The sequence below is a fragment of the Staurois parvus genome, unplaced genomic scaffold (genome assembly GCF_062004578.1).
Source record: "Staurois parvus isolate SC_StPar_1 unplaced genomic scaffold, SC_StPar_1.0 ptg001134l, whole genome shotgun sequence".
Classification (NCBI taxonomy): domain Eukaryota; kingdom Metazoa; phylum Chordata; class Amphibia; order Anura; family Ranidae; genus Staurois; species Staurois parvus.
The window spans coordinates 283,976-307,483 of NW_028318930.1; the positions used below are offsets into that span (position 1 = coordinate 283,976).

The 23,508-nt window shown below is 44.1% G+C and overlaps 1 long non-coding RNA gene across 1 annotated transcript; it reads left to right on the forward strand.

The window, feature by feature from the left end:
• The first annotated feature begins 18,999 nt into the window (after window positions 1–18,999).
• Window positions 19,000–19,490, forward strand: LOC149439295 (uncharacterized). Its single transcript, XR_016307836.1, has 2 exons — window positions 19,000–19,117; window positions 19,206–19,490. It is a non-coding gene; the product is annotated as an uncharacterized LOC149439295 (long non-coding RNA).
• The last annotated feature ends 4,018 nt before the right edge of the window (window positions 19,491–23,508 follow it).

Genomic DNA, 23,508 nt, shown 5'->3' on the forward strand with positions numbered 1-23,508 from the left:
CAGAATATAATCTCTGAACACACAACACGTCGAACCTTGAAGCAGATGGGCTACAACAGCAGAAGACCACACTGGGTGCCATTCCTGTCAGCTAAGAACAGGAAACGGAGGCTAAAATTCGCACAGGCTCACCAAAATTGGACAATAGAAAATCTGAAAAACATTGCCTGGTCTGATGAGATTTTAGCTGCGACATTCAGATGGTAGGGTCAAAATGTGGTGTAAACAACATGAAAGCATAGATCCATCCTGCCTTGTATTAATAGTGCAGGCTGGTGGTGGTGGTATAATAGTGTAGGGGATATTTTCTTCGCACACTTTGGGCCGCTTAGTACCAATTGAGCATCATTTAAACACCATGGCCTACCTAAGTATTGTTGCTGACCATTTCCATCCCTTTATGACTACAGTGCACCCATCTTCCGATGGCTGCTTCCAGCAGGATGATGCACCATGTCACAAAGCTCAGATCATCTCAAACTGGTTTCTTGAACATGACAATGAGTTCACTGTGCTCCAATGGCCTCCACAGTCACCAAATCTCATTCCACTAGAGCACCTTTGGGATGTGGTGGAACGAGATTCGCCTCATGGATGTGCGGCTGACAAACTTACAGCGACTGCGTGGTGCTATCATGTCAATATGGACCAAAATCCCTGAGGAATGTTTCCAACACCTTGTTGAATCTATGCCATGAATAGTTTCAAAACTAATTTTGTAACATGCCAACAGATGGCAGCACAAAGCTGCATGCACAGTCACAGGGAGCACCGACCTTCATAAGTGCCAAAATAGATCGTCCTATGTACATCTTATTGTCCTAAGTACAACTGTGCAACTGGTGCTATTCTGACCACGTTCGTTACCACATCTGCTATAGTTAGAACAAAGAGCAAAAGTGAAATTCTGCGTGAAACCAGGCAAATTGCTGGATCTCTGCAATGTTGTCAAAACGGCAACCTTTGAGCTGGATCTTCATCTTCATTTTTGGGGGTTGAGCCCATTGAAGGTCTTCCTGATCTTTCGTTGTCTTCCAGTGATGTTCTTCTGTTCTCGAAGCGCGTGTGCCACTCAAAACACCTCGAACCACTCATTACTGGATCGCCATAAATTTGCCAAGTCAGGTCAAATGTCTCTGTGGCAGATTAGCCCAGTTTCACACAGAATTTCACATTTTCTCTTTGTTCTAACTTGCTGTCCATGGTGAAATAGCAGACGTGGTAACACACCTGGTCAAAATAGCACCAGCTGCACAAATCCTGATGTACACAGGACAATATCTTTTGGCACACTGACTTATGAAGGTCAGTGCTCCCTGTGACTTTGCATGCAACCTTGTTTTGCCATCTGCTGGCGTGTTACAAAGCTAGTCTCAAAACGTTTTGATACAACCTTGTGTATGGCTGGTGGGATGGCCAGATTGCAATGGACTAGGAATTCACCATTGTGCTTCTCACAAATATTATTATTATTTATTACAGGTACTTATATAGCACCGTCAATTTACGCAGCGCTCCACATACAGTATCTCACAGAAGTGAGTACTCCCCTCACGTTTTTGTAAATATTTTATTATATCTTTTCATGTGACAACACTGAAGAAATGACACTTTGCTACAATGTAAAGTAGTGAGTGTACAGCTTGTATAACAGTGTAAATTTGCTGTCCCCTCAAAATAACTCAACACACAGCCATTAATGTCTAAACCGCTGGCAACAAAAGTGAGTACACCCCTAATTGAAAATATCCAAATTGGGCCCAAAGTGTCAATATTTTGTGTGGCTACCATTATTTTCCAGCACTGCCTTAACCCTCTTGGGCATGGAGTGCACCAGAGCTTCACAGGTTGCCACTGGAGTCCTCTTGCACTCCTCCATGACATCACAGAGCTGGTGGATGTTAGAGACCTTGCACTCCTCCACCTTCCGTTTAAGGATGCCCCACAGATGCTCAATAGGGTTTAGGTCTGGAGACATGCTTGGCCAGTCCATCACCTTTGCCCTTAGCTTCTTTAGCAAGGCAGTGGTTGTCTTGGAGGTGTGTTTGGGGTCATTATCATGTTGGAATACTGCCCTGCGACCCAGTCTCTGAAGGGAGAGGATCATGCTCTGCTTCAGTATGTCACAGTACATGTTGGCATTCATGGTTCCCTCAATGAATTGTAGCTCCCCAGTGCCGGCAGCACTTATGCAGCCCCAAACCATGACACTCCCACCACCATGCTTGACTTTAGGTAAGACACACTTGTCTTTGTACTACTCACCTGGTTGCCGTTACACACGCTTGACACCATCTGAACCAAATAAGTTTATCCTGTTCTCAGTCCAGAGGACATGGTTCCAGTAATCCATGTCCTTAGTTTGCTTGCCTTCAGAAAACGGGCTTTCTTGTGCATCATCTTTAGAAGAGGCTTCCTTCTGGGACGACAGCCATGTAGACCAGTTTGATGCAGTGTGCGGCGTATGGTCTGAGCATTGACAGGCTGACCCCCCACCCCTTCAACCTCTGCAGAAATGCTGGCAGCACTCACATCTATTTCTCAAAGACCATCACTGGATATGAAGCTGAGCATGTGCACTCAACTTCTTTGGCCGACCATGGCGAGGTCTGTTCTGAGTAGAACATGTCCTATTAAACCGCTGTATGGTCTTGGCCACCGTGCTGCAGCTTAGTTTCAGGGTCTTGGCAATCTTCTTATAGCCTAGGCCATCTTTATGTAGAGCAACAATTCTTTTTTTCAGATCCTCAGAGAGTTCTTTGCCATGAGGTGCCATGTTGAACTTCCAGTGACCAGTATGAGAGAGTGAGAGCGATAACACCAAATTTAACACACCTGCTCCCCATTTACACCTGAGACCTTGTAACACTAACAAATCACATGACACCGGGGAGGGAAAATGGCTAATTGGGCCCAATTTGGACATTTTCACTTAGGGGTGTACTCACTTTTGTTGCCAGCTGTTTAGACATTAATGGCTGTGTGTTAAGTTATTTTGAGAGGGACAGCAAATTTACACTGTTGTCACATGAAAAGACAGAATAAAATACCTAACCCTAACCCTCAAGGGGCGTACAATCTAAGGTCTTTAACCAGGGGCGGACTGAGAACTCATGGGGCCCCCGGGCAATAGGAGATAATGGGGCTCCCCTGTGTCCCCACCCACACTCAAGCCACACCCACACAATGCCCCATGTACATATTGTAGCTCGGCTGCATAGGGGGGTATTTAAATATCTACCACAGCATAGCATGCAAGGTAGTTCCTGGCTTGTTTCTGTGGATGCTGCTGGGCACTTCCAGGTTTCAAGAAGTCTGTGGCATAGCAGTCATCTTTATGATGCAACCAGGGGCAATTTATGAAAGCAGTGGGCCTGTGTGCAAGAACATAATTTGGGCCCTGACAGCACAGATAGAATTGCGGTCTTCACAAAAATGGATGTGGTTTTCAGGAGCTGTACGCAACGGCTGCTAGTTACATTGTACAGTAAAGATGCCTGATGACTGAGAAGTTAATTGCCTTGTGTGGCTGTTCAGCTCCCACTCAGCCTCTTTCCTGACAGGGGAGCCAACCCCTCACATCCCTTTTTGTTTCCTGACAGACCATGGAAAATTGGACAGTGCATTTTTTACTGAAATATGACAGAAGCTCCTGCTAGAAACTAAAAGGGGAAGAGGGGGTAATGAAATAGAGACAAAAGAAGGGAAGGAGAGAGAGATGGAAAAGTAGGAGAGAGATGTAGCTAGGGGAGAGAAGGTGGGGGGAGGTGAGAGAGAGGGAGGGAGGGAGTGAGAGAGTAAGAGACAAGGTGAGTGAGAGAGAGAGGGTGGGTGTGAGAGAGAGGGAGGGAGTAGAGAGGGTGTGAGTGGGAGGGAAGAGAGTGTGAGAGAGAGAGGGAAGGCGTCAGTGTCTATTCACCTAATATGAGCTACTTCCTGGATCAGGGGCTTCTGCTGCCGCCTCCTCACCGTCACTGACAATCTGGGCTCCTTATCTTCTCCCATCTCAGACTCCTGGCTCTGATCCACATTCCTGTCTAAACACTGTGTCCTGGTTTCAGATGGACACATTATTCAGACAGACGTAAAGATACTGTTACTGTGTGAAATGTGTGGAGCCTTTCATGGGGCCCCTACTGACCCTGGGCAGTGCCCGAATGACCAAATGGTCAGTCCGCTCCTGTCCTTAACTTACATTCATGCATATCCATACTAGGGCTAATTTAGACAGGAACCAATTAACCTATCAGCATGTCTTTGGAGTGTGGGAGCAAACCGGAGTACCCGGAGGAAACCCATGCAGGCACAGGGAGAACATGCAAACTCCAGGCAGGTGGTGCCGTGGTTCGATACGAATCAATAACCCTAGTACTGCCAGGCGGAAGTGCTAATTATTTAGCCACTGTGCTGCCTATGAAAACAGATCAGAACAGGTTTAAGGGCCCGTTCACACTAGAATAGACTACACTGCCCTTGCGATTTGCTGAGGATGTCAGTGCAAAATCAACGACACCCCCAAATGCAGGTCGCAAATGCACTGCATTTGCCTGCACCAGATTGCATGGTACAAAAGTACCATGCTATCCAATAGCAGTGTGTTTTAAAAAGTAGTGCATGCCCTTCTTTTGGTGCAGTGTGGTGCGATTTCAGCTCATTCAAAATTAATGGAGCTGAAATCGCACTGCATATAACTGCATGTGAATCGCACAGGAACCATGCAATGTTCTTGTATGATTCACATGCAGTTCCTAGTGTGACTGGACCTTTAATGTTGCAGTTAGCCCCATCTCAAGACCCTGGCAATTCACCATGGCATGCTCTGCTGAGGTGTTTAGCTCCTATGTTTTAATACTTTTACAGTGATGCTGTGAGAGTGTGGATCCTAGTGATGAGAGGGGAGTGCTCTGTTCCCCTATCACCCCCCCACACACACCCAAAACAGTAGCTGCTGCTGACATAGGGGGACCTATGGATTTCTCCTCCTGGCTTCTGCAGCTACGAGGTTATGTTGATGTAAAAGAGGATAAAAGTACAGAAAAACAACATACCTGGGCAAAGTAACAAAAAAAACCTGGGGGTTGTTATAGGAGGAGAGGGAGGTTTCGGTTTAATTAAACATACTTCCATGGAATCAGCTTTAAAATTTGCAGTTGAAAAAGAAAAACATGTTTCAACACTGACAGCAAGTTCTCAGAAAGCACATGCAGGGTTGACCCCCGCATATTGTATGTGGTACATAAGCACATATCACTATCACTTCTCAACAATCTCTTGTAAATTTTCAAGGTAGATCTGTGAGGAGATTGTAAGATCAAATGTGTATTTTGGTCTTTATTTTTATTTTACATTTGCACATTTGTGCATACTGTACATGGTGACTAGCAAGAAAGCACAATGATTGCAGTGACATGATTTTGTTTATTCTCTGGGATGTCTGCTTTTGGAAAATTTTGAAGTTATGTTATTTAATTGAAATTTTCAGCTTAAAAGAAGTTTTGACATAGACAAGACAGTGACTTTTATATAGCATACATATGGCTTGACACATACTGTGTCATAAGTAATCAAGACAACAGGTTTTCTAGAATTCTCCTTGAATTTTCAAGGTAAATCTGCAGTGAGATTTCAGGTGCAAATGTCATTTTTTCCTTTTCCACATCCCTAGATTTGTGCTTAAAGTAGATGGTAACTGATTCTCTATGATTTAGGTAAGTGGACGTGAATGTACATTTTTCACATAAACAAATGTCTGATTCATGGTGTATGGACCTGTACACCCATATGAATAAGACCATAGGCACAAATGTGCATTTTGGCCCTTTTTTTGCCAAAATTCCATATTTGTACTAAAGTGTACTAAAATTGCAACCAAAGAGCAGGCATAGTCTTTTCCCTAGGATATCCTCTTTTAGAAAATGTTGGGTTTGGGAGTTCAAAACATTTTAGGAGGTTATTCCATGTTAAACTGATAATGTAATTTCCTTCAAATTCAGCTAAGAAATGGATTTTACAATTGACACAGAATGGGGCTTTCATTCAGCTGGCTCATGTGCTGACCCTCATGTACAAAGCCTGCTGTTTGACATTCACATGTTGTTTTCTATCTAGATCTTTAGTGGGTTGAGATTTTAGGCACAAGATTGTCTGGTTTAAGGAAATATGGGGGTTATCAAAAAATAATTCCTGTCATTTCACATCTGCTGTTCAGGTGAACTCATATTTGTCATATACACTATATTGCCAAAAGTATTGGGACACCCCTCCAAATCATTGGATTCAAGTGTTCCTATCACCTCCATGGCCTCAGGGGTATGAAATCAAACACCTAGGCATGCAGCCTGCTTCTACAAACTTTTGTGAAAGAATGGGTCGCTCTCAGGAGCTCAGTGCATTCAAGCATGGTACCATGATAAGTTGCCTTCTGTGCAATAAGTCCATCCTTGAAATTTCCTCGCTACTAAATATTCCATGGTCAACTGTTAGTGGTATTATAACAAAGTGGAAGCAACTGGGAACAACAGCAACTCAGCCACCAAGTAGTAGGCCACGTAAAATGACAGAGCGGGGTCAGTGCATGCTGAAGCACACAGTGAGCAGAAGTTGCCAACTGTCGGCACAGTCAATAGCTAAAGACCTCCAAACTTCATGTGGCCTTCAGATTAGCACAAAAACAGTGCGTAGAGAGCTTCAGTGAGTGGGTTTCTATGGCCGAGCAGCTGCATCCAAGCCTTGCATCACCAAGTGCAGTGCAAAGCGTTGGATGCAGTGGTGTAAAGCACGCCGCCACTGGACTCTCGAGCAGTGGAGACATGTTCTCTGGAGTGACCAATCACACTTCTCTGTCTGGCAATCCAATGGACGTATATGAGGTCATAATGACACACTATTTATGTCTAGGAGTGAGGGAGGACTCTCCTCTTTACACCATTATTTTAAATTTGAGTTTTAAGTTTTCTCTTTTCTATTTATTATTTAAAAATATTTTCCAGCTATTCTTATGTTGTCATATCTTTTATGAGAAATAGATTGATTGGTAGGTCTATTTCATATATGGGCCGATTACACATTTTATAATAAAAGCATTTTTTTTTCTTTTTTATATATACTAGTTATATCATCTTTTTTGTTTTTGGGTGCATTATTTTGTTTCACCACAAGATGGGAGTGATGCTGATTTGGTCAGTGTTGGTCACTTCGGTTAACCACAGGTAAAGAGTACATTTTCCCTCTGCTCAGTTTGTATAGAAAGTGCGTGGTGGCTTCCATTAGACCATGCCCCTGACGATGACAAACATATGACGAAATGCTTTGGGTGGAACTTGAGTTGATGTCAGCACGCTGAGCGGCCGTTGGCTGCAACTTTTGGGACTTCAAATTGGAATTGCTGCAGCCCTGTGATGATTTTTGATTATTCTTTGCTGTTACTACACTGTAAGTGCAATATATTTTTAAATAAACTTCTATATAGAACATACTGCACTATTAGCCTTTTTATTTTGCATCCCCTAAACTGGTGGAGTGTGGAGCTCTAGGTGGAACCGCAGGATTGGAGTTTCGTCATCTGTCGCGGGCTTGTTTGGGGTTGATCCCTAAAGCGTGCTTGCCTTTTTATTAGGTTGAAAGCCCAACAGCTCCTCTAAGGGCTATTACTCACTTGTGGTTGCCTCTATAATCTTGGAGTGTCACTCTCTCTCTTCAGCCTCATTGCAAAAGTGGATTCTTTCTTCTCTCCTTTGATAGTTAGAAACCTATTCATTACTGTGGATATTCATTTGAGCATGGATTTCTTTGGTGGATCATTGTGGACATTTATCTGAGCATGGACTTTTTTGGGTGGAGTTTTCATTATTTGTTTTTTGGTGCTGCACTTTTTGTATTATGTAATCTGATGGACGTGTCTGGGTTTGGCGGTTGCCAGGAGAACGGTACTTGCCTGACTGCATTGTGCCGAGTGTAAAGTTTGGTGGAGGGGGGATTTTGGTGTAGGGTTGGTTTTCAGGGGTTGGGCTTGGCCTCTTAGTTCCAATGAAGGGGACTCTTAACCACTTGCCGTCCGCCTGCTGTTTATAAACGGCAGGACAGTGGCACTCCAGGGGCGGGTTGCCGTTCATAAACGCAGCACCGCGACCCGGTGTCCGCTGTGTCCTCCAGACACAGTGGAACACCGATCGTCGGACGATCATGTGATCACTGATTGGCCAATCAGTGATCACATGCAAAGTAGTAAGCAAGATGTCACTTGTGACATCATTGCTTACTACGTGTGAAATCTGTGAATGATCACAGAGGTCACATGGTACAAGGCTATTCACAACAGCCTTGTACCATGTGACAAGCTGTGACCAATCACAGCTCACTCAGTAGTTCTCAAAGGCTGCAAGAATGCAGACAGAGAGAAAGAGAAATGATTGCTTTTACATCCTAGATGAGTGTAAAAGCAATCAGTGTAAAAAAAAAAAAATCTTCATCACCCCCCACAAGTAGTACAGTGTCACCATGGCTAGGGTGAAGTATGTTAAAAATAAATTAATAAATAAATAATAATATAAAAAAATAAAATAAAAATGTAAAAAAAAGTTTAAAAATTATAATTTTTGGTTACAAACTAATTTGGCTTATTTGTTTTTTACTAAAAAGATAACGGAATACATTTTGGCCAAGATTTATGATGAAAGATTATTTATTTGCAAAATTTTATAAGTAAAAACCCTTTTTTCAAAATATTTGGACTTTTTCATTTACATAGCAAAAAAAAATAAAAATCCCAGCGGTGAATAAATACCACCAAAATAAAGCTTTATCTGTCTCAAAAAAATGGTCAAAAATTCATATGGTTACAGTGTTGCATGACCGCGCAATTGTCATTCAAAGTGTGATAGCGCTGAAAGCTGAATATTGCCCTGGACAGGAAGGGGGTAAAAGTGTACGGACAGGAAGTGGTTAAGTTGCTAGCATACCAAGACATTTTTTGACTATTTCATGCTCCCAACTTTGTAGGAACAGTTTGGGGATGGCCCCTTCCTGTTCCAACATGTCTGCGTACCAGTGCACAAAGCAAGGTCCATAAAGACATGGATGAGCAAGTTTGGGGTGCAGGAACTTGACTGGCCTGCACAGAGTTCTGACCTTAATCCAATAGTACATCTTTGGGATGAATTGGAGTGGAGACTGCAAGCCAGGTCTTCTCGTCCGATATCGGTGCCTGACCTCACAATGCACTTCTGGAAGAATAATCAAACATTTCCCATAGACATACTCCTAAACCTTGTGAACAGCCTTCCCAGAAGAGTTGAGGCTGTTATAGCTGCAAAGGCTGGGCCAACTCAATATTGAACCGGGGCAGCACAGTGGCTAAATGGTTAGCACTTCTGCCTGGCAGTACTAGGGTTGCTAGTTCGAATCCCAACCCCGGAACCACCTGCCTGGAGTTTGCACATTTTCCCTGTGACTGCATGGGTTTCCTCCCACACTCCAAAGACATGCTGGTAGGTAAATTGGCTCCTGTCTAAATTGTCCCTAGTATGTGTATGTATGAATGTGAGTTAGGGACTTTAGATTGTACGCTTCTTGAGGGTTAGGGACTGATGTGAATGTACAATATACAGTGGGGCAAAAAAGTATTTAGTCAGTCACCAATTGTGCTAGTTCTCCCACTTAAAAAGATGAGAGAGGCCTGTAATTGGCATCATAGGTAGACCTCAACTATGAGAGACAAAATGAGAAAAAAAATCCAGACAATCACATTGGCGGATTTGGAAAGAATTTATTTGCAAATTATGGTGGAAAATAAGTATTTGGTCAATATCAAAAGTTCATCTCAATACTTTCTTATATATCCTTTGTTGGCAATGATAGAGGTCAAACGTTTCCTGTAAGTCTTCACAAGGTTGGCACACACTGTTGCTGGTATGTTGGCCCACTCCTCCATGCAGATCTCCTCTAGAGCAGTGATGTTTTGGGGCTGTCGCTGGGCAACACGGACTTTCAACTCCCTCCAAAGGTTTTCTATGGGGTTGAGATCTGGAGACTGGCTAGGCCACTCCAGGACCTTGAAATGCTTCTTATGAAGCCACTCCTTCGTTGCCCGGGCGGTATGTTTGGGATCATTGTCATGTTGGAAGACCCAGCCACGTTTCATCTTCAATGCCCTTGCTGATGGAAGGAGGTTTGCACTCACAATCTCACGATACATGGCCCCATTCATTCTGTCCTGTACATGGATCAGTCGTCCTGGTCCCTTTGCGGAGAAGCAGCCCCAAAGCATGATGTTGCCACCCCCATGCTTCACAGTAGGTATGGTGTTCTTTGGATGCAACTCAGCATTCTCTCTCCTCCAAACAGGACGAGTTGTGTTTCTACCAAACAGTTCTATTTTGGTTTCATCTGACATCTGACCATATGACATTCTCACAATCCTCTTCTGGATCATACAAATGCTCTCTAGCAAACGTCAGACGGGCCCGGACATGTACTGGCTTAAGCAGGGGGACACATCTGGCACTGCAGGATCTGAGTCCCTGGCAGCGTAGTGTGTTACTGATGGTAGCCTTTGTTACGTTGGTCCCAGCTCTCTGCAAGTCATTCACTAGGTCCCCCCGTGTGGTCCTGGGATTTTTGCTCACCGTTCTTTTGATCATTTTGACCCCACGGGGTGAGATCTTGTGTAGAGCCCCAGATCGAGGGAGATTATCAGTGGTCTTGTATGTCTTCCATTTTCTAATTATTGCTCCCACAGTTGATTTGTTCACACCAAGCTGCTTGCCTATTGCAGATTCAGTCTTCCCAGCCTGGTGCAGGTCTACAATTTTGTTTCTGGTGTCCTTCGACAGCTCTCTGGTCTTCACCATAGTGGAGTTTGGAGTGTAACTGTTTGAGAATGTGGACAGGTGTCTTTTATACTGATAACAAGTTCAAACAGGTGCCATTGATACAGGTAATGAGTGCAGGACAGAGGAGCCTCTTAAAGAAGAAGGTACAGGTCTGTGAGAGCCAGAAATCTTGCTTGTTTGTAGGTGACCAGATACTTATTTTCCACCATAATTTGCAAATAAATTATTTCCAAATCAGCCAATGTGATTGTCTGGATTTGTTTTCTCATTTTGTCTCTCATAGTTGAGGTCTACGTATGATGCCAATTACAGGCCTCTCTCATCTTTTTAAGTGGGAGAACTTGCACAATTGGTGGCTGACTAAATACTTTTTTGCCCCACTGTAGATCAAAATCTGGTCGGCTCAGCAGGGACTGGCCAAGATTTGATTCAAGTATGGGCAGACTGATTGAACCCAAATTGATCCATCAATCGACTTAGGTACAACTAGCCTGTTGGATTTTTTGACATTTGATTACAGCCAGCGGCTATAGCCACTATCAGTAACCATTGTGTTCTACCCACAGAGAAGGCGCCGCACGCCTCTTCCACGCTGGCAAAACACAATAGCGCTGCGGAAGGCATTCCCGCATCAACACTGACTGTGTTGATGGGGGAATCAAGTGATGTTTCTTTCCTTCCACCCATGTCATCAAATGTTTGGCAGAGACAGATGGATGTTTTTCCTCTATATGTGCTAGTCAGTGGTCCCTCATCCACCCCACAGTCCAAGTTTGGCACCATCCAACTTCTACCTGTTTGAATCAATGAAGGATAACATCTGCGGCACAGGTTTTATGGACCTGCAGACCTAGAAAAAATTATTGAGCATTTGCATTGAAGCTGATGGGGACTATGGTGAAGGCTAACACTGGGTAGGGGAATTTATATCCTAACTGTACGTATGTTTATTGTACATAATACGCTTGATAATTATACATTCTATGTCTCAACAGGCTTTTCTTTTTGATACCCCTCTGTGACAGTGCTGTGCTCTCCCATGGGGCTGAACTAGTCAAAAATGGTAAAAAGGGTTCTCAAGGAGGTAGATTGTGGGGCTCCAGGGGACTTTTAGCAAACATACCAAAAATATGTCTTTACCTGTCATTACAAAACCTATAATGTGTTGGTTACAACTGGGAATCCTCATGAGCAGAGTGCAGTGGATTACAAATCCCATTATTTCCCAAGACCGATCTGCTTATTAGGCTTCGCTGGACATTCTCTGTAAAGCAGACTAGGCTGTCCAGATGTCTGTATGTGTTCAGAGCTAACCTGAGCTGGTTGAACAAAAAATAAAAAATGATCAATGTATAGGCTGCCTATCCCTCAGCCACTGCTTCTTTCACAAAGACTCATTATCTGTTTGTTATTCCAGATTGGCCCTAGAAAGGGGCCCGGCTTCTTCCACCATATGTAGGTGGCTCAGACAGACCGTCATTCAGGCTTATTGTCTCAGATGGGATTCTCCCCTTTTCTTTTAAAGCTCACACTACTAGGTCTGTAGGCTCCTTGTGGACTTTTAGGCATCAGGCAACTGTTTTTCAGATTTGTAAGACTGCCACCTGGTCTTCACTTCACATGTTCTCTAAGTTCTACCATGTGGATGTTTTGGCTTCAGTTGATGCCAAGTTCAAGCATAAAGTCCTCCAGGCAGGTCTTTGCGTTGCAGGCAGCTCTTAGTTCCTGTTTTTGCGGGGCCTGTTAGCTATTGTTTGTTGCTATTATGTTGCATTATGTTGTTATGACATCCCAAAGTGTATAACTTCTTGTTTCTCTTAAGGGCTCATTTACATAGGCATACAGGTCTGGTCTTCAGCCGCCCATAATGTACAGATGTGTGAAGGCAGCCTGCTGAAATCAGTGACAGGTTGCTGGCTGCATGGACCTCCATGTGTATCCCAGAGTGCACATCCACGTGGGTCTGATGCACAGACCAGAAAGTTATTCAGGGTACATACTGGTACATGCAAGTTACAAGTTGGGCCCCTTTCACAAGGGGTGCTTGCTCAGCAAGGGATCTATCCGCTGAGCCCCGCTGAGCAGGTGGATGACAGGTCCGTGTCTTCTCCGCTTATACAGAGAAGACATGGACACAGCTCGCTCTCCTCTTTGGGCGGTTGAATGTAAACAGTCCATTTACACTGAACTGCCATCCAATCCGCCGAACGGAAGGGGAATCTCATCCTCCTGTTTTTGGCAGATCCAATAGGATTGGATGTAAGCAGGTGTAAATGGACACACGTGGGTGGCACTGCTGGGCACCGATCATCAGGGCACTGATCATCAGTGCCCTGATGATCGGTGCCGATCCCTGCTCTAACAACTGCCGGTTCTTGGCAGTACTTTCCTCACGATCTGACAGCGTGAGGAAAGTGCAACCAAGAACCGGCAATTGCATTTCCCGGTGATCAGCGTGTCATTGGACACGGCTGATCACGTGGTAAAAGGCCGCTGTGATTGGCCTTTTACCACATCACATGATCAGCTGTGTCCGTAGGACACAGCGATCACGGAGATCGCCGGGTGCTCGCCCCCAGGGGCGCGCAGGAGAGCGCGTTCTGGGAGGACGTCATATGACGCCCACCCAGAACTGGCCAGCCGCAGTGCAGCCGTCATTCGGCTATCTGCGGTTGGCAAGTAGTTAAACAATAATTACCAGCACAGCAAATACACTGTCTGGGTATTGCTTTAACTGTCCAATAAGGTGGGGTTTGTGCTGCAGAAAATGTGCAAAAATGTGTTGTGCATTGGGGTGCCATTAATTCTTAATGGCACCCCAATGCACCATGCCGTGCGATTTCCAATATATTCTATGTATGTGAAATTGCAACAAAACTGCAGAAAAAGTAATGCAAGAACTACTTTATAAATCGCACTGCAGCAAATCGCAAATGTTGAGACACTGACATTCACATTCATTAGCTACGATTTCAATTCTCAAATCGCACCTGAAATTGCACCAGTATGACCAGGCACTAACACTCAGTAAACCCTAGTTGTTGCTTACCAAACTGAATTAAACGTTGCTTGCCTTGTATTTGTTTAACCTGAGGATATAATGCCTGTCTGAGCAAAGCATTTGTATCCCTTGCATAAACCAAAGATTTATAGCCCTCCAGGAAGCATATAAAGAATCTTTTTATTTTAGAACCTTAAATTACATGTGGGAAAAAAGTGCACTAGCATGAAAGAAATTTACATTTTTTTTTTTTATAGAATTGTGGAGTACATTATACAGTACTGCTCGAATTGTGTGTAGTTCTTTTGTTGCTTAGAAACATGGCACAACCTGCTATGCGCCATTACTTAGACTTGAATAGTTGACATGTTTGTGTTCAGAATACAGATTTCAGAAGGAATTATTATATAGTCATTTTTTTTTATACTTTAAAGAAGAACTCTGGGATAGGCAAAAAAAAAAATCACCCATTAGCACACCTCCCCTACACAAATAACTAAACAGTTAATACATTTTTGAAAATCTTTACCATTGAAAAGAACATTTTCAGGAAGTCTTCATTGTTATTCAAAAGATAACAGCATCTGCTTTGCCAAGGAGGAGGTGTAACAGCAGGAAACACATCATATCCTCTCCTCTAAAGGAAACCACAGTTCCCATCATTTTTTAGGAATTGCATTGAATGTGCACAGGTACACTAGCCTGCACATGTTGAATGTGTACTTCAACATAAATCACTCCCTCTCTCATTTTCCAGCCACACTGCTCAGCACCAAACAGCAGGACAGTTAGGTGGCAATCTTATAAATGTAAAGCATGCATATGCAAAATGTTTAGTTCATTCTATGTAGTTGTTACTTCTATGTAGTTAAATGTGATTAAATATTTATGTTGTTATGGCTATTCCTGTGTGAGGGTCAGGAATTGAAGGGAAGCTTCCCTCCAGTGGGGTCACAGAAACAAAAAGTCTCCCTCCAGTGGGGTCACAGGGACAGGAAATGAGGGGAAGGCTTCCTCCAGTGGTGTCACAGGAACAGGATGTGAGGGGAAGTCTCCCTCGAGTGGGGGTCATTGGGACAAGAAGTGAGGGGAAGTCTCCCTCCAGTGGGGGTCACAGAAACAGTAAGTCTCCCTCCAGTGGGGGTCACAGAAACAGTAAGTCTCCCTCCAGTGGGGCCACAGAAACAGGAAGTCTCCCTCCAGTGGGGTCACAGAGACAGGAATTGTTGGGACGACTCCTTACATTGATGTCACTGAACCACAAAGTGAGGGGAAGACTCCCTCCAGTGGTGTCACAGAAAAAGGAAGCGAGGGGAAGTCTCCCTCCAGTGGGATCACAGGGAAAGGAAGTGAGGGAAAGTCTTCCTCCAGTGAGGTTACAGAAACAGGAGTGAGGGGAAGTCTCCCTCCAGTGGGATTACAGGGACCAGAAGTGAAGGGAAGTATCCCTCCAGTGGGATAACAGAAACACAAAGCGAGGGGACTTCCTCCAGTGATGTCACAGAAACAGGAAATCTCACTCCAGTGGTGTAAAAGGGACAGGAAGTGAGTGGAAGGCTCCCTCCAGTGGGGTCACAGAAACAGGAAGTCTCTCTAAAATTTATTTATTGAGAGTCATTAGGAACAATGTCCCCCTTATGTCAGTAGTAAGTGGGAAGAAAGCCCCTCTTGCATTAATGGTCAGTACAAGGAATGTCCTCTTATGTCAGTGAGAAGAATGTCCCCCTTACATTGGTGGTAAGTGGGAAGAATGTCCATGTTCCACCATCACTGCACCCTCGCTGCACACGTGTTCCACCACTTTACCTCCCTGCACACATGTTCCATCAGTCTACCCCCTCTGCACACATGTTCCATTGCTCTACCCCCGCTGCACACATATTTTCCATCTCTGTAATCTTTCTGAACACATGTTCCATCCTTGTACCGCCTCTGCACACACGTACCATCCCTGTACCCCCTCGGCACACACGTTCCATTGCTGTACCCCCTCTGCACACATGTTCCATAGCTGTACTCTTTGCACATGTTCCATCCCTGTACCCCCTCTGCACACATGTAGCATCACTTTATTCTCTCTGCACACATGTTCCATTGCTGTACCCCCTCTGCACACATGTTCCATAGCTGTACTCTTTGCACATGTTCCACCTCTGTATCCCCTCTGCACACATGTAGCATTACTGTATTGTCTCTGCACACATGTTCCATCGCTGTACCCCCTTTGCACGTTTCATCACTGTACTCTCTCTGCACACATGTCCCATCACTGTATTCTCTTTGCACACATGTCCCATCACTGTATTCTCTTTGCACACATGTTCCTCTCTCTGTACAAATGTTCCATCCTCGTACCCCCTCTCCACACATGTTCCATCCCTGTACTCCCTCAGAAACACATGTTCCACCACTGTACCCCCAGGACTGGACTGGCCATAAGGCACACTGGGGCCACCGGGCTTAAGATGACCGGGCTACACAGCAGGAGGTAAGCTGCGACTGCAGTCGCTGCTCACCCTCTGCTGTGTGGCTATGCCCAAAGCATAGCTGACAGCAGGAGCGGCAGTGATGGCTCCTGAAGACAAGCAGGAAGTGCTGCTGACCCAGGGACACCTCCTCGGCCGGCCGCTGCACTGAAGGGAGAACGGCGGCCTCTCTTCTTCACCCGTGGCAGCCGGCACACTGTGACAGGGCGGTAGCGGCGGTGGATGGGACTGTCTCTTTGCTGGATGAGCTGTCTCTTTGCTGGATGAGCTGTCTCTTTCCTGGAGGAGCTGTCTCTTTCCTGGATGAGTTGTCTCTTTGCTGGATGAGTTGTCTCTTTGCTGAAGGGGCTGTCTCTTTGCTGGATGAGCTGTCTCTTTTCTGGATGAGCTGTCTCTTTGCTGGAGGGGCTGTCTCTTTGCTGGATGAGCTGTCTCTTTGCTGGAGGGGCTGTCTCTTTGCTGAAGGGGCAAGAAGGGACATCAGCAAAGAGACAGCCCAATCCAGCAAAGAGACATCTCGTGTTTGCTTTAAGGGGATGTCTCTTTGCTGGATTGGGCCATCTCTGAATATATAGAGGGCACTGTGATTAGATCTCTAGGGACACTGTGATATAAAGAGGACTGCGCTGTAAAGGGGCACTGTAATCAATACAGTGCCCCTTTACAGTGCAGTCCCCTTTATATCACAGTGCCCCTTTATATTACAGTGCGAAGGACAGGCTCCGTGAATATTCCATCACCATCTGCCCCCGCGAATGCCCTTGCACACCCCCCCCACCCGGCAATTGGCTGCTCAGTCTAAAATGCCCAATGCCTGGGCCTTGTATCCCCTCTGCACACAGGTTCCATCGATTTACCCCCTTTGCACATGTTCAATCGCCGTATGCACACGTTTCATTGCTGTACTTGGCACACATTCCACCACTGTACCCCCTCTGCACACATGGTCCATTGCTGTAACCCCTTTTCGCACGTTCCATCCCTGTACCTCCTCAGAAATGTATTGTCCACCACTGTACCCCCTTTGCACACGTTTCATCGCTGTATCCCTCTGCACACATGTTCCATCGTTGTACTTTCTCTGTACACATGTTCCATCTCTGTATTCCTTCTGACAGTGTCCCCCATCACAGTCCCCATGCCCCACTCCAGTGTCCCCAAGCACAATCCCCATCTCCCCCCTCTCTACAGTGTCCCACAGCACAATCTCCATATCCCCCCGTGTGCCCCAGCAGAATTCCCTCCCCCCCTCCAGTGTGCCCCAGCACAATCCCCATCTCCTCCTAGTGCCCCCCAGCACACTCACTAAGCCCACCCCCCACTTCCCGCTGAGTATACTCAAACACATGCTTGTGAGATTTCCTTTCACTCCAGATCAAGATGACATCACTGCACTGCCCCCCCCCCCCCCCCAGTGTTGTCAGCGCTTGCAGATTCTGAGCAGCAACAGAGCAGGGGACTCAGGCAGTGGGACTCTGGCAGCTGGAGGCAGACTGCAGGACCCAGGCAAGTACCACAGGAGTCTGCACACTGATAGACACAGCCAGAGAAACACTGGAGTCTGCACACACTGACAGCAGATGAGACACAAAGGGGCACACCACAGGGATGTAATTTTTGGAATTACATTTCCCCTCTTTGATTGCTTTGTGTGTCAGAGGATAAGCCACTGGGATAGGGAGGCTGGACATATCCAGAGCTCCTGAGCTGTCATTTTTAGGACTCCTCCTCCATGGTCGGTACAGACCGGGAGTCTGGGAATCCTGGTCCACCCACTACAACCAGCAGGGATGGAAATACAAATATATAAATAGAACTACAGATGGGATGTCCCAAGAACGGTGTCTGAGGAAATAGGAGGAATAGCAGCCACTGGTCTTACAAAAATGAAACCCTGGGGATTAACAGTTTCATTTGAAATGTATCAGGCTATTTCAGAGCAACTACTGCGTTAACAAGAAGATGGAGGACATATTTAGTGTAGGTAGGAGATCAGCAACAAGGTCATATAAAAAGGTTTTCACCAAGAGTTCTGCTTTAAAGATCAGACTAAGATATCCCATGTTTATTAATAAAATATTGGGTTAAATAGCATCATACCTAATATGCACAGAAATACTTGCAAAAGTCCTGCTTCTGTATTTCTTTCAACTTCCCAATGATATTGAGACAAGGATAACATAGCTACATGAGTGTGTATTGATTGTGTTTCATGCTGGACTAGCTAGGCCTGCTATTATTACATAGGCATACCTCCCAACTGTCCCAGATTCTGTGGGACTGTTCCAGGATTTAAACAAAATCCCAGCATCCCACAAACCTGAGTCCCGAAGCCAAGTACATACAGGGGCTATGTCACACATATGCTGTATGCTGTGATATAGCAATATCCTCAAGGAACCACTTTACTACCTCAGTTTGAGCACTTTTTGGAAACCCTATATTGGGTATATAGATTCAGGTATATAGTGCCTGCTACATATATAATACTCTTTCTGAAATTTATGTATTGAGACTACCTGGCTTCCCACCTATATATGCACTACTGAACAAGCATTAAGGACCTGATCCTATTTCAAGTTGACGTGAGTCCTCTTGATCTTCACTGATGGTAATATATACCTCTAATTTATTTTGTTGTTTTTCATTATTCAGGGACTCTGCTTGATATGTATGATCTATATAATTTTTTATATATATCTTTAGAATCACTTGTTACTGTGGACTTTGTTTCACTTGGGTGGTTACCCAGGAAGTCTCTACATTCATCATACTGGAGTGACAGCCAAGTCACTGAGAAGGTAATGATAGTACTAATCTATCTTTGGACGGGGCAGTTATGGTGTGATCTACGTGTTATTTAAGACCATATATATTTCTTTGTTCCAGTTTCCATTTACCAGGAAGCTATTCTACATGTCCTGGCCTATACCAAGAATACGCCTGAAGAATATATGGCTAAACCTATACAAGCTTGAATTATATGGAAACCGAGGATCATGTAGTTAGATGATACCCCATTGCCTTATATGGTTCCCTATGTGCCAAAATCACCCAGAAATGAGGACGCCAAGTGCTTTTATATGATTTTATTTGTCTGATATGTTCACCGTGCTTTTGCTTAACCTCCCCATGATCTATTGATCAAATAAAGTATTCTTTGTAATTCTTGAACTTACATTACTCCGCGTGGATCTTTAAGTAACCTCTTTTTTCAAGGTGGTGTTGCTCTTGTCACACTACCACATTGTTTACTATACATACAGGGGCATGCTAGCCCCAAGCCTGTAGGGCACATGCCCTGCATCTCATGCAGGTTTCCCTGGATCCTAGACACAATGATTGCCCACTCTATAGCAGTCTACATCTTTTCCCACCGAGTGTCTGTCTTAACAATACACATCAGAGCAGAGGAAAGCTTCTCCTGCCCGAGCATGTTATCATGCACAACAGGTGGAGGAGCCCAGGGGGTTAGAAGTCCTACTGCTTTGAGTCATGCCATATCTGAGGTCTGTAAGTTTCATAGAATGGGAGGATTGCACTGCAGAGACAGAATAACCTGGGGAGGATTTGGGGGTGTTATGCTATAAGATCATTTTTGCTGGGAGGAACAATTGAGGGAGGGGGGATTTGGGGAGGGAGAAGATATGTTCTGGGAGAGTGGGGGTTGGCGGAAGGAGGATTTGTGCTGGGTGGAAAAATGTGAAAGACAGATGATGTGTTTTTGAAGGGAACATTGGAGAAAGGATTCATGCTGGGAGGGGATTTAGATGTGGGGGAGGATTGTTTATGTAACTATTTATAGCATAGGTGTCACTGTTGACAATAATAAACATAAAAAGGAAAATCGAATAAAGAAACATCTGTTACAAGGCTTTTTTCAGATTCAATGAAAGAAAAGATCTCTTACATTTTGTAGGCTGCAGAGATGGTTGCTTAAAATTATCCAGCAAAAAATCACTTGGTGAAAAGGCATTTTCATACAAAAGATCAAGTAAGGGGACCCGTGAAACAGCAGGTATCAGCAACTTTGTACAAGATGATTTTCAGGGTCCAAATAACATTGTAATATATTTGCAAAAAAGGAAGTAGGTGGGTGGGATGGGAATTCTTGTAAGAAACCAGGAACATCAACTCGGGGTCTGAATTATGCAGAGCCATGTTTGCTCTCCCTGGACATGAGACATTACCTGTAGACTGTGATCAGTGGTTGTATTTTATCTCCAGGGCCTTAATTTCTTTCTGAATTTTTCCTCGGGATTATGGAAGGTGGCAGCAAGCTATCCATAGGAAGAATATAATTAATTTTGAATTACCAAACAAATCTAGTTGGTGGTTGCAATTGCTTCCACAGAGATTAAATCCAGGCCTTTACTGCAAATAGTAGGTGGCTAGTGAGGGATGCTTTGTATTTCGGGATGGGTCTATCAAATGAAGAAGACAAGCAGTGGGGTAATGGCTTAAGTAGACAGATGGCAGTTGTTTCATTGCTGCTGTCACATCCTCCCAAAAAGACTGCTAATTTGGGCAGCACCAGACAATATGGGACATTAGCCAACTGCCTTGGAGCAGTGCCAGCATGTGTTTGGGATATTAAGGTCTATTTTGTGCAATACGTAAGGCACCTTTTACCACCTGAACAGTTACTTGTATCCCATTTCCTGGCACTTGTTATAAATGAACAATATATGTGACAGGTGTAAAATCTTGTCAGTTTGTTGGGCTTTAAGACTGGCCATACGTTATACAATTTTCTTACAAATTTCTGTCAAATTTCCTTTAGATTTACCTTCAACTATGTAGTGCAAGGGTCTGCCTAATTGGATAGAATTAAACTGTTGTTTGGGTTTGACCTCATATTATATGGTTTTTGTTAAATCTAAAGCAAAAATCTCAAGAAAATTGTATAATGTATGGCCAGCCTAAATTTTATCAAAAGATCTGATTACCATTGTATAAATAGCAGGTAGAAATCGTTAGTCGACGAGGTCAGTAAACTGTACAAGAGCAAGCGTGTATGTCTAGACCATTCACCATTCTTACAAAGCATTGTCAATGAGCAGGGGGATAGATGGATTTCACGAACATCTGTAGGTAATTCCAGAGCTTCATAGTGCTCCTGAAGTCAAGGGGCACGTTTGCAAAGAGAATCAGTTAGTCTTGAGATTGTATCTTGCCTTTTCGCATAAGGTCCATCAGTTGGGATTTGCCTGCCAGAATTAAGCTCTTAAGATTCTTAGTAGTGAAACTGGGGGTGAAGTCCTTGTTCCCTACGATGGGCAATATATGGGGGAGGAGGCGATTGGAGCGACAAATGGCTCTGGAAAATTGAATGGAGCTTCTAATCATTGAGTGTGACTGTACATTAGAAGACAGCTGGGACATTAGCCATGGTAGACCCAAAAGGGGGACTGAGGAGACCTCCATTTCAATGGATACCCACAGCTTGGAACCTCAATTGCAGTGCCAGCCTACAGCTATAGAAAGATGCATGGCCCTCTAATAGTGAGCATTATCTTGATAATAAGATAGTTCTCCCTTTATCCTTAGGGAGGGATGGGAGCTGCATATTCAATCTGGGCAACCTATAGGACCATATAAATTCTTGAGACATGGAATGGACTTGTATAAAGGAAATAGAGAGGCTCACAGGTTGCGTGTGTAGTAGACAGAGTATTCAGGGGAGGATAGTCATTTTCAGGGAGTTGCATCAGCCAAACCAGGTCAACGTGAGCAAATGCCAGTGTTTGAGGTCACATTTAAAGTTATGAAGTGGAGGTATAAAAATACATAGTGTATAGGTCAACAATGGGGGGAAAATTTGTGTTAGGTGTGACTATTGTAATGAAGTGTATTTTTAAGGAAGGCTGTTTTTTCAGTGCGAACAAAAACATATGCAACGGAAGTGTTCAGATTTTTTATTTTTTCTTGTTCAAACAATTTTATTAACAATAAACCAGAATGACACAAACAAGGAGACATTACTAATGTTACTTTACTGGACATTGAAGTGGCAGTAGGACATACAAAATGAATGAAGGTCACAGTACAAATGTCTATACATTTCTGACGGAAACAGGTAGTTAAGAGTTGATAGCAAATGACGTTATTGTTTCAGCCAATCAGAGTAGTGTCTCGCAAGGGCATTAAAGAAATAGGGGGAAGTTTGGAGGGGGGTCAGATAGGGGTGGAAGATTTTTTATTTTTTAATGATTGCGCAAAGTTTGATATGTGCCTTTTAGACTCGCTTGATTGTGGCATCACAATCAAAGCATATTTTAGAGGTTCAAGTAAGTCTGGGTTTTGTTTAAACTATGTTTCTTAAGTCCCTGCTACTGCAAACAATTTGGCCACACCCACTGTTCACTGCCGCACAGTGTGTGTGCCACATTACTATTGTCCCTGGGGAGTCCAAGGATGCCTCACTTTTTTTGCAATCCAAGCAATGCTCTTGTTCTTGGTGCTTATGAAATTGTCCCCTCCCAGCAGCTTTGATTTAATCAAACCCATCTTTGCCAACAGCTGCTTAGAATCTCCAGTAGAAGCATATGTGACAAGCTGACAAAACAGAAGAGCAATTAAAAGAAAGGAACAGAGCATTGTCACCCCATAACAGGAAGTGCCTCAACAAGGACCTTCATGGCAGGATAATTTGGTATTATTTTAATGAATACTGCAGAGTAAAAAAAAAAAATATATATATATAAAAAATTACTTTTGAAAGTTAAACAGGAATTATGGTCTTGTTTGGGAGTGAGCACCCACTGTGTGCCCTCATAGCAAACAGCTTGCTATGGGGACAGGGAAGATAGACTCAAACCAGCCCAATATCGGTATGAGTGTTGGCCTCAGCTGTCTGTCCAGCCATGCCCACTGATGCATTTTGCCCCAGCTGCTGGGGCTTGCTATGGGGACATACAAAGAGGAGGAGCCAAGATCGCTGGTGGGGAACCCAAGAAGAGGAGGATCGGGGCTACTCTGTGCATTACCACTGCAAAGAGCAGGTCAGTATAACTTGTTTATTATTTTAATTTTTTTTAAAAATTGACTTTAGTAACGCTTTAATTATTGGGAACTGAACGTGAATTTCCAGAACCAAACTTTTTTATGCTTTGCTTTGGCTAGAGTAAGAAAAGATTAGAGCCTCTGACAGTCTGTCATGTCTTAACTATCATTTCCTGTCCTGCTGACC